The sequence below is a fragment of the Nannospalax galili genome, unplaced genomic scaffold (assembly GCF_000622305.1).
Source record: "Nannospalax galili isolate Female #2095 unplaced genomic scaffold, S.galili_v1.0 scaffold286, whole genome shotgun sequence".
NCBI lineage: Eukaryota > Metazoa > Chordata > Mammalia > Rodentia > Spalacidae > Nannospalax > Nannospalax galili.
Genome location: NW_008359442.1, coordinates 4,623,119 through 4,639,168, shown reverse-complemented (window position 1 = coordinate 4,639,168; position 16,050 = coordinate 4,623,119). Strand labels below are relative to the sequence as shown.

Genomic DNA, 16,050 nt, shown 5'->3' with positions numbered 1-16,050 from the left:
ATCCATTTGTTCTTCTTGACTTCCACCGACTGGTTGGAGGCTCTAGTCTTTACCTCGCGCCAATGATCTAGAGTTAGACTAAGAGGGGTAGTTAATTCCTGTCCCATGGCGAGGGGAGACGAGTATACAATAATACAGATAAGCACGAGACAAAACAAAGACAAACAGCCGGCACACAGAAACGCTGCGCTCCCTCGCCTGGCGAGCCAGACCAAGGGTCTGAAACCAGATGGAGGAGGCACCTCTTCCCCTCCGTACAGATGGACAAATCCCTCGGAAACGTAGTGGGCCCCGAATAGTCGGGCTCCCATACGGTTGCCGAGGAAAGCGTCCCCGAGCCCCACACAGCGGGCTCCCAGAGCCCCTCGGGCGTCCCCGAAGGTGGCGGATAGACTCCTCAGACTCGTCAGTCTTGTTCAGAGCCGCCCAGAATCAGGCCATGAGTCTCACGCAGAAAAAGAAACCACAAGAATACAGAAACACAGAACAAGGCCCACACTCCCCTGGCCGGCCAACTCACCTCCCCGCGGACTTGGGTTGTCCCCAGTGTTGTGCTGCGGGATCTCGGTGGGACCTCCAAAATGAAGAATCACGCTCAATACACAGGGACAAAACCAAGTTTCGGGATGCAAAAGCCAGAGGAATTTATTCATACACAGGTGCCTGCGGACACAGAGTCCCGCTCGGGTCAGGACTTGCGCGCCGGGCTTAGTTTGGGGGGGCTTTCTATAGAGCAGAAGCAAGGCACAGAAGCAGATGCATGGTTACAAGGTTATTATTAGTGCATTACAATGGGTACAAGGTATGAGGAAACAGTATTGCTAAATTCAGAGGGGGCTGTGGGTGAAACCAATTGTTATTGCTAACTTCCCGGTAGGGCCTCAATTCAGAGGGGGCTGTGGGTGAAACCGATTGTTATCGCTAACTTCCCGGTAGGGGCCTCAGGGTGGTGCCAGGGTAGGGTCTCAATTCAGAGGGGGCTGTGGGTGAAACCGATTGTTATCGCTAACTTCCCGGTAGGGGCTTCAGGGTGGTGCCAGGAGGTCCGACCATAAACGTCCTTTTTTCCACTGCTGGTTTCACAAGACCTGGGTTTGAATTTTGGCTCACCATATGGCTGACTGCAGTTCTTTCTCTAAAATGGCCTTCCTGCTGTCAGTCGGGTCTTTCAATAGCACTTGCTACCCTTGAAAATATCCAGAACTCATTAGACTTGTAATGCCTAATCCTGACAGCAATTAGTTTTTTTTTAAAGACCTGCGGCTGGATGTTAACAAAGTGATACAAAATATCATGCAATTTTATTGATAATTTTATCTAGGTCATGAGATTGTATCTGTGAACACAAAATATTTTGAATCAAAACCAAACATGTGATTGTATTTTTAAAATCACTACTCACCAGATGATTAAATTAATCATCTAAGAGTCTTGAAAGCCTGATGAATCTTTCTCCTTTAGAATACTTCATGCTCCTCAAAGGTGTGACACTTGCCACAGGCATTTCTTTTACCATCTGAAGTTATTCTTGGTGTTCACTGAAGTCTAAAACTGTCTAAATGTGTTCTGAGAAAAATGGTAAGAATGGGCTCTGACCACATTCTTCTTTACAAAATCCCAAGAGATTCCTTGCTTAAAGTTGTTGAATCTATTTCCTCCCAACTGTTTAATTTTCTATTTACACCTCGTGTACTTTTTAGAGGAAGCCTCTTATACTGGGTTGTATGCTGCATAAGAATATAGAAAAAAGAGTTTATAGTTGTCTCCGTGAATCCTTTGGGAGGGAGTTGGCTCCAGGATTCTCCACAGACACCAAACTATACAAAAGGTGCTTAAGTCTTTTATATGAAATGACACATAACTTTTATGCAACTTATAGGCATGCTTCTATATACTTTCAATCCTCTCTAGATTATTTTCAACTGCATAATACAATTTAAATGTTATATGACTACTAGCTATACTTTATTGCTTAGGGAATAATAAGAAGAAAAATTCTGTATATATTTAATACAAACACATGTGTGGTTGGTTAAATCTATAGAGGTGAAGCTCATAAACACAGAGGGAAACCCTAAGTTTGCGGTGTCCACAAGGCCAAGGTGAATGGATGGAGCCAGCACCCACATGGCAGCTACGAACCGTCCTTAACTCCAGTTCCAGGGGAATCCGATGCCCTCTTCTGACCTCCACGGCATTGCACGACATGGGTGCACTCACATACGTGCAGGCAATACACTCATACACATAAAATAAAAACAATAAAAAATATTTTTTAAAATGTCTGCTATTATTACTGAGGTTCCTCGGCACTCAAACTCTGAAGTAGATGGGCAGTCTGACATTGCATTGCAGAATATTGGTAATCTAAGCTGAGCAGTATTAGACAGAAAGATGGACTACTGTTCTGTTTCAAATTGATGGCTTCACAGGGAATATGCTCTTAAAGAGGTAAATGTAATCTGAGGCTATGAATGACAATGAGGAACTTCAGTGCAAAAGTGGGCAGGGGTGCTAGGACATTCAGGAGCATATATTATCTTCTTCTGAAAATGTGGAAACAAGAACCTTGGCAAAATTTCAGAGCAAGCATACAGGGTCCACCCACAGCATCAGCACAGTGGAATCACAACTGTGCCTGCATTTTTAGGCCTTTTCTTTAAAGACAAGTTAGTAGAGGAGCAAACACAATAGTAACATGCGTAGCAGCGCAGACAATAGTTTCTGAACTTTCCCAATTCAGTATTTAATTATCAGATGACTACTGCTTGAAAAAAGTGAAGAATATATGTTAAGAGTTTTAAAGCAAGAAAGTTGTAGGAAAGGGCAGAACAGGCTCAGCAGGCAGCTCCTGTAGGCCCATGGTTCTATAGCCTCTTCTGTTCTTTCCTCTGTATTTGATTTATGATAATTATTGCAGGGTGTTCTCTTCTAGCATACAGACACCCGAGAAAAGCTGTAACTATGGTTCTGTCTCAAGAAAACACTGAAATGGCAACAAACACCAAACACACTGCTTCATACTCTTTGTTCTTAATCTCTTATGTTACTGAATTCATATCTTTCCCTTTATCCTACAAAACAGAATAAATCCCTACTGCTTTGAAATTAATGCTGGGTAGTTCTTTGTCTGACCAAAATCATGATTTTACTTTGTGTTCCATTATTAAAATATATGAGTGTATTCATCTCTACATCTTGCTAATCATCACATATAAGTGTTTCATTCAAGAAACATCAAAAGTCAGCTGGGTGTGGTGGTGCATGCCTTTTTCTTAGCACTCAGGAGGCAGTGGCAAGTAGATCTCTGTGAGATCAAGGCCAGTGATGTTTACATAACAAGTTCCAGGCCAGCTGTGGCTATAGGGAGACCCTATCTCAAAACAAAACAAACAAAACTAAACAAAACAAAAAGAAACATCAAAAATCCGTTTGTTTTTTCATGGAATCACCCATTTCTTGAAACTCAAAGTTTTGTCTCTACTAAGATATGCAGTATTTAAACCATGTAGTAGTCACTTAGCAATAGTATTATATATCAACCAAAGGCTGGATTTTAGTGTTTGAGCTTCCCACCAAAGCTTACTTTCAAGTATGTTACAAATGGTTGCTAATTTAGTAATCTATATTTGGCTCATTAGTACAAAACCAGTTAGTATATTATTATGCATTATATCTAGATTGCTATTCAGGAAGATAAAGACAGAGCCTTAAGATCCTAGATTTCTAAAAGCAGATTAAAAAAAAAAAAAAGTTTCCTGACTGATCATGTAGTACTATAAAAAATACAGATAGAGAAAATGAAGTTAGGAGAATAAAACAGAACAGGGGCCATGGAGAGAGCATTTGATTCTTCCAATTTATAGTGTGCCTTTCTTGTCACTTAAAAATTCACTCATTTCTATTTAACAAATAATAATTGTGCATATTTAGGGGGCCCGATGTGGATGTGATGTTTTGATCTATATATACACTGTGGAAAGACTAATTAACATATCCATCACTTATTTTGTAGTGAGAACATTAGAAATCTATTTTTTAGCAATTTTTATATATACAGCACATTATTATTAATACATCCTTTAACAAGAGAATGATTATGCTCTTTTGAAAGTGGGACATCAGCCTGACTTAGGGAAATCATTTCAATTCTAGATTCCCTTTATTCAACAACAACAACAAAAACCCTGCTGAATGCTAATGCTGCTCTTCCTGGCCTATGAAATTTTGAAGGTCAAGTTTATTCCCTTAGACAACACTGCAAACCTTTCCCCCTTGTGGGGTGCTCTACTAGCTTAAATAGGCCTTTCTAGAATAAGGGAACATTAGCCATTGATTTGTCTTAGACCTCAGGCTTTGTCAGCTTTGAGCAGCACTTTCTGACACTTTTCTGACCATATGCTCCTCACTTAAGTGGGTCCAAACACGTTAATTTTTTGAAAAATATGCATCTAAATATCGAACAGATGGGCACATTGATAGCACGTTGTGGTCAGGGATACTTCAGAAGTTGCCTTCCTATTGACCCGTGCTGTTTCTTCCTCTTCTGAGTGCAAAGTTGGCCAGCTCCAGAGACAAAGCTCACATACGTATGTTATTTTCTAGTTTCTCTACCCATAAATACACAGGTGCTTATTAAGCCAGCAGCAGTGCTGGGGGCAGACAAGGCCACATTCAGACCTCACTTTGATTGTTAGCAACATGGCTTTGTATAGGTAAATAGATCTTATTTTGCTCAATAAATCAGTCTCCCTTTGCACCAGGCATAGTGTTAGACTCTCAGGATGGGAAAGGAGCACAACACTGATAATCTTCATTTGTATTTTTCTAACACTTGTAGAGGTTAGCTGAGCAGAAGATAATTAAAATACCCAGCACAATTTCATTCCCCACCCCCCCAGTGGCATAATAAACATGAAAGTATAGTGATAAAACGTAAAGCATTAGTCTACCCATCCACATTATGAGAGCATTTTGTATAATGTAGCTTAAAGTGTCAAAGAAAGTTTCTAGTTAAAGATGAGTCTGTGCATGAGAGTGACAGAGAAAAAAACCAAAAGGAATCTTATGCGAAGACTCATGTTCACTTACCATTCTACTGGGAATGGTTCTCCATTCCCATCGGAACCTTAAAAGGGAATGTTCAACTTTAATATTGTTTGTTTGTTTACAAATGTCACAATATTAAAATTCTGTGCAATGGGTTGCTTAGTTATTCCAAATATTGTATGCCTTTCCTTCTGGGGTAATTATTCTTTCTACCTCATACACAGCAGCTTATCTCTGGATTCAGTGAAATGTGACAAGATGTGTGACACTTTGAAGCAAGGATTTAGTAAGTTCATCCTCTCTCTCTCATGTGTGTGTGCAGTTGCACACATGTGCACATACATGCAGAGGCCAGAGGTCAACCTTGGATATCATTCCTCAGCACACTGACCACCTTGTTTTTGTGAGAAATGGTCTCTCAGTTGGCCTAGAGATCCCCAAGTAGCATAGGCTATCTAGTTACCAAGTCCCAGGGATCTGCCTATCTCTGCCTCCACAACTCTGGGATTATAAGTGCATAAACCACCACACCTGGCTTTTTTACATGAGGTCTGGGAATCGAACTCAGGTCCTCATGTTTTTTGTGGCAAGCACTTTACTGACTGAGCCATTTCCCAAGTCCCTCATCAATTTTCTTTTGCTCTTTGCCAAAATATGTCACCAAATCAAGAAAGTAAACACATTACAGACAAATTGATAAATTAACAAGAGTACAGAGGTACTCTTTTATAGTTATCCAGCACAAAAATTCATTGTCTACCTGCAAAGAAACAACACAAAGGAAGAAACCGGCTTTATTTTTAAAACATTTGCACACTCAAAGAACAAGATTTCAGTATTTAAAACTTAAACACAAAATTTATAAAAATATTTCAGATGTCCCTTCCATATACAAAGGTGTTATTATTTTCTATTCATAGTTTGTTAAACAGTTCTTTTTTGAGATTATGTGTTCATATCACATCAAATGTTTTATGCATACATTAAAATGAAGTAAATGATTTTTAAAATATTTTATTTTTATTTTATGTGTATGAGTGTATTGCCTACATGTATGTAAGTGCACCCATGTCATGTAATGCCCCCGAAGGCCTGAAGAAGGCGTCAGATCCCCTGGAACTGGAGGTACAGATGGCTGTTAGCTCATGTGTGGGTGCTGGGAATCAACCCAGGTCCTCTGCAAGAGCAGTTAGTATTCTTAACTGTTGAGTCATCTCCCAGCCCTGAAGTGCATGATTTTTATCCTTTAGTCTCTTAATTTCTTTACATTGGTTGTCTTTGAGATGTTAAGTCAACCATCTGAAACATATGAAACCCATGCAAAAAACTATTGTTTTCATTTCATAAAGTAATCAATTATGGTACAGAGTCATGTATTTCAATCATCACACAGCTGGTGTACGAAATAGAGCCAGAACTTGAACCCAATGGTCTGGCTTTAAGGGTGCTGTATATTTCCATAAAGTTCAGTATGACTTGTAGCCCTGGCACCTCAGTTATTAGATCGTGCCAAAAATAACAGGTCTACCATGTGTACAATAACTAATACATGTCTATGCCTCCGAAGAAGGAAATCTATGGATAAACTTGAAAGAATAGATTCTGGGTGCCATATAAATTGGAAAAGCTGCAAGATTCACTAAATAAGAAAAGTAACTTAATCACAGTGTTACCTCCTTGGATACATATTTAGAAGCTACAGAATAGAAAGTGTTCTAATTATAAATGTATATCAAAGGCATGTTATTATTGCTGTGCTAGCTGTCTATTATTGTATACAAATTATTCTGAAATTACTCTCTTAAAACAGTGACTATGTATTGCTTCACAGTTTCTAAGGGTCAAGAATTGAAGAAATTAAAGAGGAGCATGTTCTAATACTTTGTAACTCATGCAGTCAGTTGGAGTCAGATATCAGCTGGGTTTGTAGTCCTCAAAGCCCCCTGGGGCTGACAGATCTGCTTTCAGAAGTGCAAGCAGGGGATTCAGTCCTTGACTACATAGACTCCTCCATAAGATAGGATAGTGTGTCTTTTTGCCAAGGCAGGTGGCTTTTTCCACAATAATCCAAGGTAGCAATCACTATGGAAGCAGTCATCAGGATTGTTTTCTGCATATCAAAGCTTCTACTCTGTTTTCAGCACTGGGATTACTTGTTTGCTTGCTTGCTGCAAATCAAGATCTGTACCTCTTAACTTCTGCTTTATTCTAGTCATAGAAGTAGCCCTAACTCCAACCTGCACCCAAGTCATGCCAGCTTCTGAAGGGTTAGGGTCTATCAAGAGGTTTGCAGACATCTTTTTTAAAATCCATGATTGATAGAGGCTTAATTCTGAAGCAGCTCTCTCAGCTCTTCCCTCTTACCTCATTCCCATTAGCGTCATTGAAAAACCATTCATAGGCAAAAAGCTAGCTGCTAAAATATTGGTTCTCCAGTTTGGAATACCTTGTCAGAGAATTTTACAGAAAGAAAACAGTTACATTGAAGACTTAGCTAACAGTATATATAGTCTTTTGTCTAAATAAAAGATTTAGGGTACTAGTTTTTATTTCCTCTTCAACACTATTTTTATACCTTTTTTGATGATATCTACAATGCTATTAATTTATTTTTTTTAAAGAAAGAGATCTTTACTAATCATAGAAATGCAAACTTTCCCCCAAATTCAACCCAACCTGAGTTAAGTTGTAAGAACAGGAAAGTATTATTATTATTATTTTTTTACCTGAGGGGAAAAAAGAGGCATTTTCCCAACCAAAAGCTATTTTTCAAGGGGATAATAGATTGAGAAAATAGGTGAATGACAATTTTTACCTGTGAAAATTGCCTGTCATTGGCATGAAGAGATATGGTGTTTGAACAGAAAATTTCATCTCAACATTTTCCACCAGTAGAGAAAATCTTCTTCTATCACATTCTTTAAACACTTAAACCACATCAAAAACTGCAGGGAGTTAGAAAATAATCTCTGGTCCTTCTGTCCCTGGCTTGCTCTCAGACATGCAAACCATTCCTAATTGTTGAATCAGTTGCTCGATCAACTTTGTTCTAAGACCTAACAATGTCAACAGTGACTTTGCCTACTACCAATGCCCAGTGACATCCTCAAAAAAAGATTAACATAGAAAACCCTGCAAAGTGTAAGAGACTGTTTCTTGACAAATACTAATTAATAAGCAAGCCATAAATTTTCATAAATACTTCAATTAAATGTCTTAATAGTAAATGTAGTCACAAGTGAATAGCGTATAGTGTATAACAAAGAAACAGAGATAAGGATGAGCATCCAACCTGTGCAGTTTTCAGAATTTTAGTTCAGCTTCAGTTTTTTACGTGGCCAGTGTTCAAGGACAACAAAATGAGGGAACCAAAAATCTAAGGAACTGAAGGGAATGACTTGTCTTTTCTTCCTTTGCATTGCGCCTCTAAGAAAATGCCTGGAGCAAAATCTATTTTTAGTCTCCTTGTGGACCACAGTGTACAGTCACTGTTATGACATTGTGAAGTGTTCCTGGACCATCTTCGATGGAAAACATTTCTCTTCCTCTTGTGGAGCATCTTTATGTGTGGCTGTTCTAATCTTGAAAGCAAGGCTAGAAGATCAGCATCACCTTTCTTCCTTTGCTTCACCGTTGGCCTCTGAACTATTAGTCTCCATGAGACTCAGAGAAGATGCTACTGGGCTAAATAGAGCAAACCTGGATTTCTACTTAACCACTATACCATATGCCCAAAAGATAAATCCACAAGATTCACACGTTTACAAGATTATTCTTAGGTAAGAGCCTTAGGCTATAAAGCAGTGCTTTGTAGCAATCTCAACATGGTCTTACTGCCCCCTAGAGTTTATTTGGTGGATTCCTTGGGGAGGTTTTGGCTATCACTAGGTTGGTAGGAAAAAAGGACTGGATTTACCAGCACTTAGTGGGAAAAAGCTAGAAATCTTAGCTGTCTGAATTTCAACATGGAGTCTCACACAAAGAAAAACACTAAAACACTGATCTTTGAATGCCCCAAACAGCCTCATAAGTTAAAAAAAACGGTACCAAAATTATCAAAGTCCAGAATCTAACTCCTTTTAACACATTAAAATCCTTTGTAAAGTTGTAAACACACTGAATTTTTGAGATTGCAACTACACTATAAATCAAGGGGAAACTTATACCATGGTTTGCTCAAAAAATTATGAATATCTCCATCTTTAAAATGCTATCTTTGACTGCAATGTTTTCATAGCACACAGCTGTACTATCTGGCTATCTTAGCTATAAACCTGAATGTGTAGCCAAGGCATTCAACAAATAGAAATGTCATTACAGGTTCAGATTGCTGGCTACTTCATAACATCTTCTACTTCGTGCATTTGCTAGTATTTAAACATCAAGTACTTTTTTAGTTTAAATTAATTTCTTTTTAGTTATCTTAGTTATAAGGGACACTTAGGGTTATACTGTAATTAGGAATATATTTCAATTTTACTGAAGTACTTTATATTGGGAATAGAATTTATCTCAAGATAATATAGAGGCTGTTCCAAAGCATCTGCTGCTAAAACTGGATGTGAATCTGTAAAAGAAAACCATGGGTAAGAATAGAGACTTCAATCTCATTTACATCGAGATTCCAGTCCTGGTTCTGCCATATGCTAGGAAATATTATCTATGTCCTTAGACAATGTTCTTAACTTTCCTGGCCTTCAATGTCCTCATCTATAAAATGCAGATAATAATACTGTCCTTGGGAAATTGCACTCAAATTTAAATGGGATTCTACATGTCAAGTACCTGGCTTGAAACAGACAGTTTAAAAATAAGAAAAGATAACCTTGACTTTTACTGTGTGTTTCCACTGAAGGATCTTAGAGAATATTTGTCTATTCACCTTAAAGTTGAGTTGAAGAAACTACAGCACAAGTTGCTAGCCTGTCATACAAGCCTCCACTACAATCTGAAAAAATATCTATGTCTTACACCTGGTATGGTGGTACATGCCTTTATCCCTGCCCTCGGGTGGCAGAGACAGGTGGATCTCTGTGAGATCAAGGTCAGCCTGGTCCACAGAGCGACTCTTGCTCTGGGACTAAGTTTTATGCTCTGGCATGAGCCCCAGGCATGGCAGACATGTTTAAGGACCATTGCACTAGACCATCCCACTAAATGGAGCAGCAGAAAACGACAGTCTATGAACAGTAAAACATATGGACACATGGCTAGAAACTTCTGTCTTTCATAAAAGTGGAGACTCTTTCAGCTTCATCATACAGCTAAGGAAATACATCTTTTTTAAAAACACATCCCTGACTGATACAATGTCATAGTATGATCCATGTGTTGCATCAATTCTGACATTCTGGAATATTCACTCACTGTAAATTGATCTTAGTATAAGTAACTAGTCTTCCCCTCCTTTTCTCTTCCCTTCTCTCTCACAAAAATCCAAATGCAATTTGACCTTTTCTTTTAGCTTTATTAAATTCAAATTGCCTCAAATGTTAAAAAAAATAGCAATATTTGGAAAAACATGTTTTCTGCACTTTAAAAAATCAAAGTGTCTTCTTAAAGTCTAGTCAAGAATCAAAGTCACACACACACACACACACACACACACACACACACACACACACGGAGTTGATTTCTTAGCTAGCAGGCTAGCAGAGACTAAAGGTCAGCATTTCATTCCAAATTCCTTCCTACTAAAGGTACTTTAAAGAACAAATCTAAAAATCTTCATTTTGTGGCCAGATTGTTGCCAAAGCCCATTTCTCTCAGTCATTAGTTAAATAATAAACTCTGTCTGGTACTCAGGAAGCCAACAATGAGCAGCTAAATCTGTGCCTCTAACAGATGTTCTCAGGCAGGAAAGCACTGATGCACTTCATGCAATCTTTTTCAGAGCAAATCACAGGCTGTTTTCAGGCTCTAATCCATATTCACAGGTTCAGTAACAGAACTGTGAAGGAAAACAAAGCCAGGAAGAAAGCCCGTCCTGCAGGTACTGCGGCACGGCATGGTCTGTCACCACCAAGGCAAGCAGAACACCAGCTTCTGATTCCTACTCCTACGTGAGCTGTTTTGTTTTTAATCTAGGCAGATTCGTCGGGACCTGGGGAAGAACGAATGTGCGTTGTAGAAAAAGCAGACTCTAGAGAAATGGCTTAGGGCAGAGTTGCTAACATTAAGTTCTTTAAGAATCAGTTAACACAATGGCCTTAAATCTTAAATGTGGAGAAAGACAAAAGAAAGGAGAAAAATGTTAATGTTCAGATATTTTTTAATGATAGGAAGCTGGCTGTGTTATTTGGCAACATCTGGGAAGCCCACATAGTGATGTCAATCCCCAAATCAAAATTCCAGCAATGCAATTATTTTTTTTTTCATAGTCTGTGTTCCCCATGGAGTTCAACCAAAGTGTTCTATCAATACAATAGCATGCAAGAAACACTCTTCCATCTCTTCCCCACTAAACTGCAACAAATATTTATGTGGCAGTATAGTCTGCAAATTTTAGATGATCAAATAAACCTGGAAAAAGACCTACAATGGACTGATTGCAAGAATCTCTTGGGAATTGCAAGTGCTTTCTACAAATTACTTCATCAATCTCCAGAGAATCCTTAAAGAAATGCCCATTTTATAGAGACATAAAGTAAAACACACAGAAACAGCTGCACAGTGGCCTGAAAATGGCAGAAGTTGCTACTACAACAACAAAAAAAAAACTGATACTTTTTCAGATTTGAGTCAAGAATCTTCATGGTCTAGCTGGACTTGGACCTGCTGTAATTTACCATATTTCCTCTTTCTTCTTGAATGAATATTGTAGGATATGAAACAAATCAAGGAACTGCATACGTTTCCACATTAATGTACAAAAGCTAAGTAAGCATGACTTGAACCCTTTATTTCCAAGTACTTCGTTCCTATTATGTAGATGTAAATGGAAAGGTCAAGGAGATAAACTTTAAAAGCACATCTGAATATAAAATCCATTTTCAGTTATTATTTCATTATCAAGAAATTCTATAGTAAGTTTCTCTTGTTCGCTTTTGTTTTTATTTATATGTGTGTATGTGTGTATATAATCACATCTCTGGGGTACCAGGGGAGGCCAGAAGAGACCATTGGGTCCATTAGAGCTAGAGTTACAGATGGTTGAGAGTTGGACATGTTGAGTGCTTGAAAAAGAACTCGGATCCTCTGAAAGAACAGCAAGTGGTCTTAATCAATGAGCCACCTCTCCAACCCAACACAGAATATATTTTATGGTAGCCTAACCAGACCTTCTTCAGCCCTTCAGTGAGGTTTGATTTGAGTTATGTTTACCTAAGTCATTTACAAACTAAGTAGGGAAAGCCTGCTGGTTGACATAACAAGTAAATAAGAAAATAAATATTCCCTCAGCCACTGACACAGTCTTGGCTTAGGCCAGGGTAGGTATGGTGTTCATGACTCTCCTGGAGGATGGTTCCATTGAGTAGAACCCTCATTTCCTATTCGAAGAAAAAAAAGAGGATTGTTTCTCTGGGTCTCAAACAGTAGGAGTAGAATTAACTTCTTAGTGAGCATTTTCTATCAAGCTGCTATATACAATGCATATCTCTCGTTCACCTATCTTCATCTAGGCTTTGTCAGAAGATTGGGAATTGTTGGAACAGTGAGCTTTTTAAAATTACCTTCTTAATTTTAATGCAAAACTATATTTGACAACTACTAAAAAAATCTTGGGGCTGGAGAGATGGCTCAGTGGTTAAGAGCACTGACTACTCTTGCAGAAGACCCGGGTTCGATTCCCAGCACCCACCTGGTGGCTATGAACCTTCCTTAACTACAGCTCCAGGGGAATCTGAAGACTTCTTCTCTCCTCCGCAGCATTGCACACAACATGGGTGCATTCACATACATGCAGGCAATACACTCATATACATAAAATAAAAATAATAAATATTTAAAAAGCATTTTTTTACTTTATTTATTGTGTGTGCATGTAAAACCCTGCACAATGTAAGAGAATGTTTCTTGATAAATACTAGTTAATAAGCATGCCATAAATGTTCAGACTAAATAATTCATTTAAATATCTTAATAGTAAATGTCAAAGTGGATATCAGAGGGTGACGTAAAGCAATCAGTTCTCTCCTTGCACCATGTGGATCCTGGGAACCCAACTCAGGACATAGACTTGGTGGTAAGTCCATTTAACCCACTGAACCATCTCACCAGCCCTGAAAATATTTTCCTTGCTAGCTCTACCTAGCTGACATTATTGATACATTAGTACATATTATCACATATACTTAATCATAAGAAATACTGTTCTTTGTTCAGAAATAAGTAATCAAGATTATATTCTGTGGGAAATTCTCCTTGTGTGCTCTGATATTCTTCTTTTCTTATGGATCATCTGTCTCCATGGAGAAGGGTAATCACAGTTTAAAGAAATTTACTCCATATCAAGTAATCTCTCAACCAGTTTCTTCTCCTGTAAAATGGGTAGAAAAATACTTCACAGGGTTCTTCTGAGGATTATGTTAATGAATATCAAGTGCTCAGTGTTAGCCTGTCATCAAAGCCTTGGTCAGTAGCATCCATTCAGCCAGGGGGTTTGTCTATTCTGCACCTACAGATCTATTTTCACCTTTGTGTATTCCATCTGCTGCCTTTGTAGGATGACTGTGTCTCCTGGCATCAGGTTTGGTTCCACCATTTGGAACTCCAGGATTAGGAAAGGCTACTCTGTATTCTACTTGTAGCACCAAAAATAAACTCCTAAAAATTCTAATTTGAGTGTGACACCTGTTTCTTAATGGGACTTACACATTTATAAGCTTAACCTTGTGAATAGAATAAGACAGTTATTTGAGCTTATATGTTTTCATATACATATATCATTTGAAGTCAGTCAAACCGAGCAAAATTTGCTTCCATTTGGGTTCAATTATCACATATGTCTAAATGATGGTTTCAGCCAAGCAAGAAATAAAGGTAATTTAGCTGATGCTCAAAAGGTACAATTTTCATAAATGTTGAAGACAAGATTCAAAATAGTCCTCTAATCTAATAAGCATTCTTCCTTGATGGCATCTTTTCCATTGCTGAATATGGATATTTGCACTTTTCATTTTATATTCTTAAAATGTATATTCTATGCTGTGAACAGGCTTTTCTACTGGGTTAAAGTTGTACTAATGTTGTATGGACACATGAGAACATAACGCAATCAAAATAGAAGAATTCACTAGTAGATATTTTTTCAGATGTCAGAAGATTTGTATCAAACCATTTGCCTTTTATAAAATTCAGATTAAGTAGGTCAGACTGTATACTTCCTTGGAAAACTATTTGACATAATTGTCTAAGAAGTAAATATTTTTAGTGTGCATTGAATCAAATAAAGTGCCAAGATGACACTAAGAAACAAGCAGGGGTTGCATTTCTAACATCTGACAAAATAGACAAACTAAAACTAATCAGAAGAGATGAAGAGGGTCACTTCATTTTGATCAAAGAGACAATTGACCAACAAAATAGTATAATCTTGAACAAATATGCACCAAACTCTGGTGCACCCAATTTCATAAAAACAGTAAAACAGAACTTTAAGGCACAGATTAACCCCAACTCAGTAATAGTAGGGGATTTCAATACCCCACTCTATATCTAATAGATAGGTCAACCAGACAAAGAATAGAGAGAAAATATCTTAATTAAATGATACCATATGCTAGGTGTGGTGGTGCATGTCTTTAATCCCAGCACTCAGGAGGCAGAGGTAGGAAGACCTCTATAAATTCAAGCCAGCCAAGTCTACATAGCAAGTTCCAGGCCAGCTGGGGCTACAGGGAAACTCTGTGTCAAAATAAATAAATAATAAATAAATAAATAAATAAATAAATAAATACATACATAAAAAGATACTATACATCAAATGGATAGAACAGACATAATAGACATCTACCAAATATTCCATTCATGCATCAAAGAATACACTTTCCATTCAGCAACCAGTGGGTGTTTCTCCCAAATACTGGGTTACAAAACAAACTTCAACAAATACAAAAAAAAAGATATAATTCCATATATTCTATCAGAACACAACACAGTAAAGCTTAAAATCAACATCAAAAGAAGCTCTATTGGGTACACAAACTCATGAAGATTGAACAACACACTCCTGAATGACGAATGGGCCAAAGAAGAAACTAAGAAAGAAATCAGAGTATTCCTAAAACTAAATGAAAAGGTTAATACAACACAGCAAAACCTCTGGGACACTTTAAAGGGAGTGCTAATAAGGAAGTATCTAGGTCTAAGCGCCTACATTTTAAAAATTCAGAAAGAGCCAAATAAATGACTTAACATTGCAACTGAAGACTCTGGAAAGCCAAGAACAAACAAAACCCAAACCCAGCAGATGAGAAGAAAGAGCAAAAATAAGGGCAGAAATTAATGAAATAGAAACACACAAAATAATACAAAGAATCAATGATTCTAAGAGCTAGTTCTTTGAAAAGATAAGATATATAGAACTTGCTCCTAGCCTGCTCTCCTACCCTCAGGCCTCTCTTGGGGTAAGTCTATCGCGCAGCCCTCCACGCCTTGATTCCCCAGCCACATTCACCCTTCCATCTCCCCGTCAAAAATAAGGGCAGAAATTAATGAAATAGAAACACACAAAATAATACAAAGAATCAATGATTCTAAGAGCTAGTTCTTTGAAAAGATAAGATATATAGAACTTGCTCCTAGCCTGCTCTCCTACCCTCAGGCCTCTCTTGGGGTAAGTCTATCGCGCAGCCCTCCACGCCTTGATTCCCCAGCCACATTCACCCTTCCATCTCCCCGTTGTTCTCTACTCCTAGTTTGGGCCCTGTGCCATTCCTAGTCTTGGGGCCCCAGACACCTGGGGAACCAATACTGCTTCCTGATCCTTTTCACCCAGACCAACTTAGTGCCTTCCTTGGGCCCCAGGAGCACTGCTTCTGGACCTGGCCCCACCCTCAC

General features: G+C 38.3%; 1 pseudogene; it reads left to right on the top strand.

Moving 5' to 3' along the window:
• Nucleotides 1-229: 229 nt before the first annotated feature.
• LOC103725781 overlaps nt 230-16,050 on the top strand; it is a 126,143-nt pseudogene continuing 110,322 nt past the window's right edge.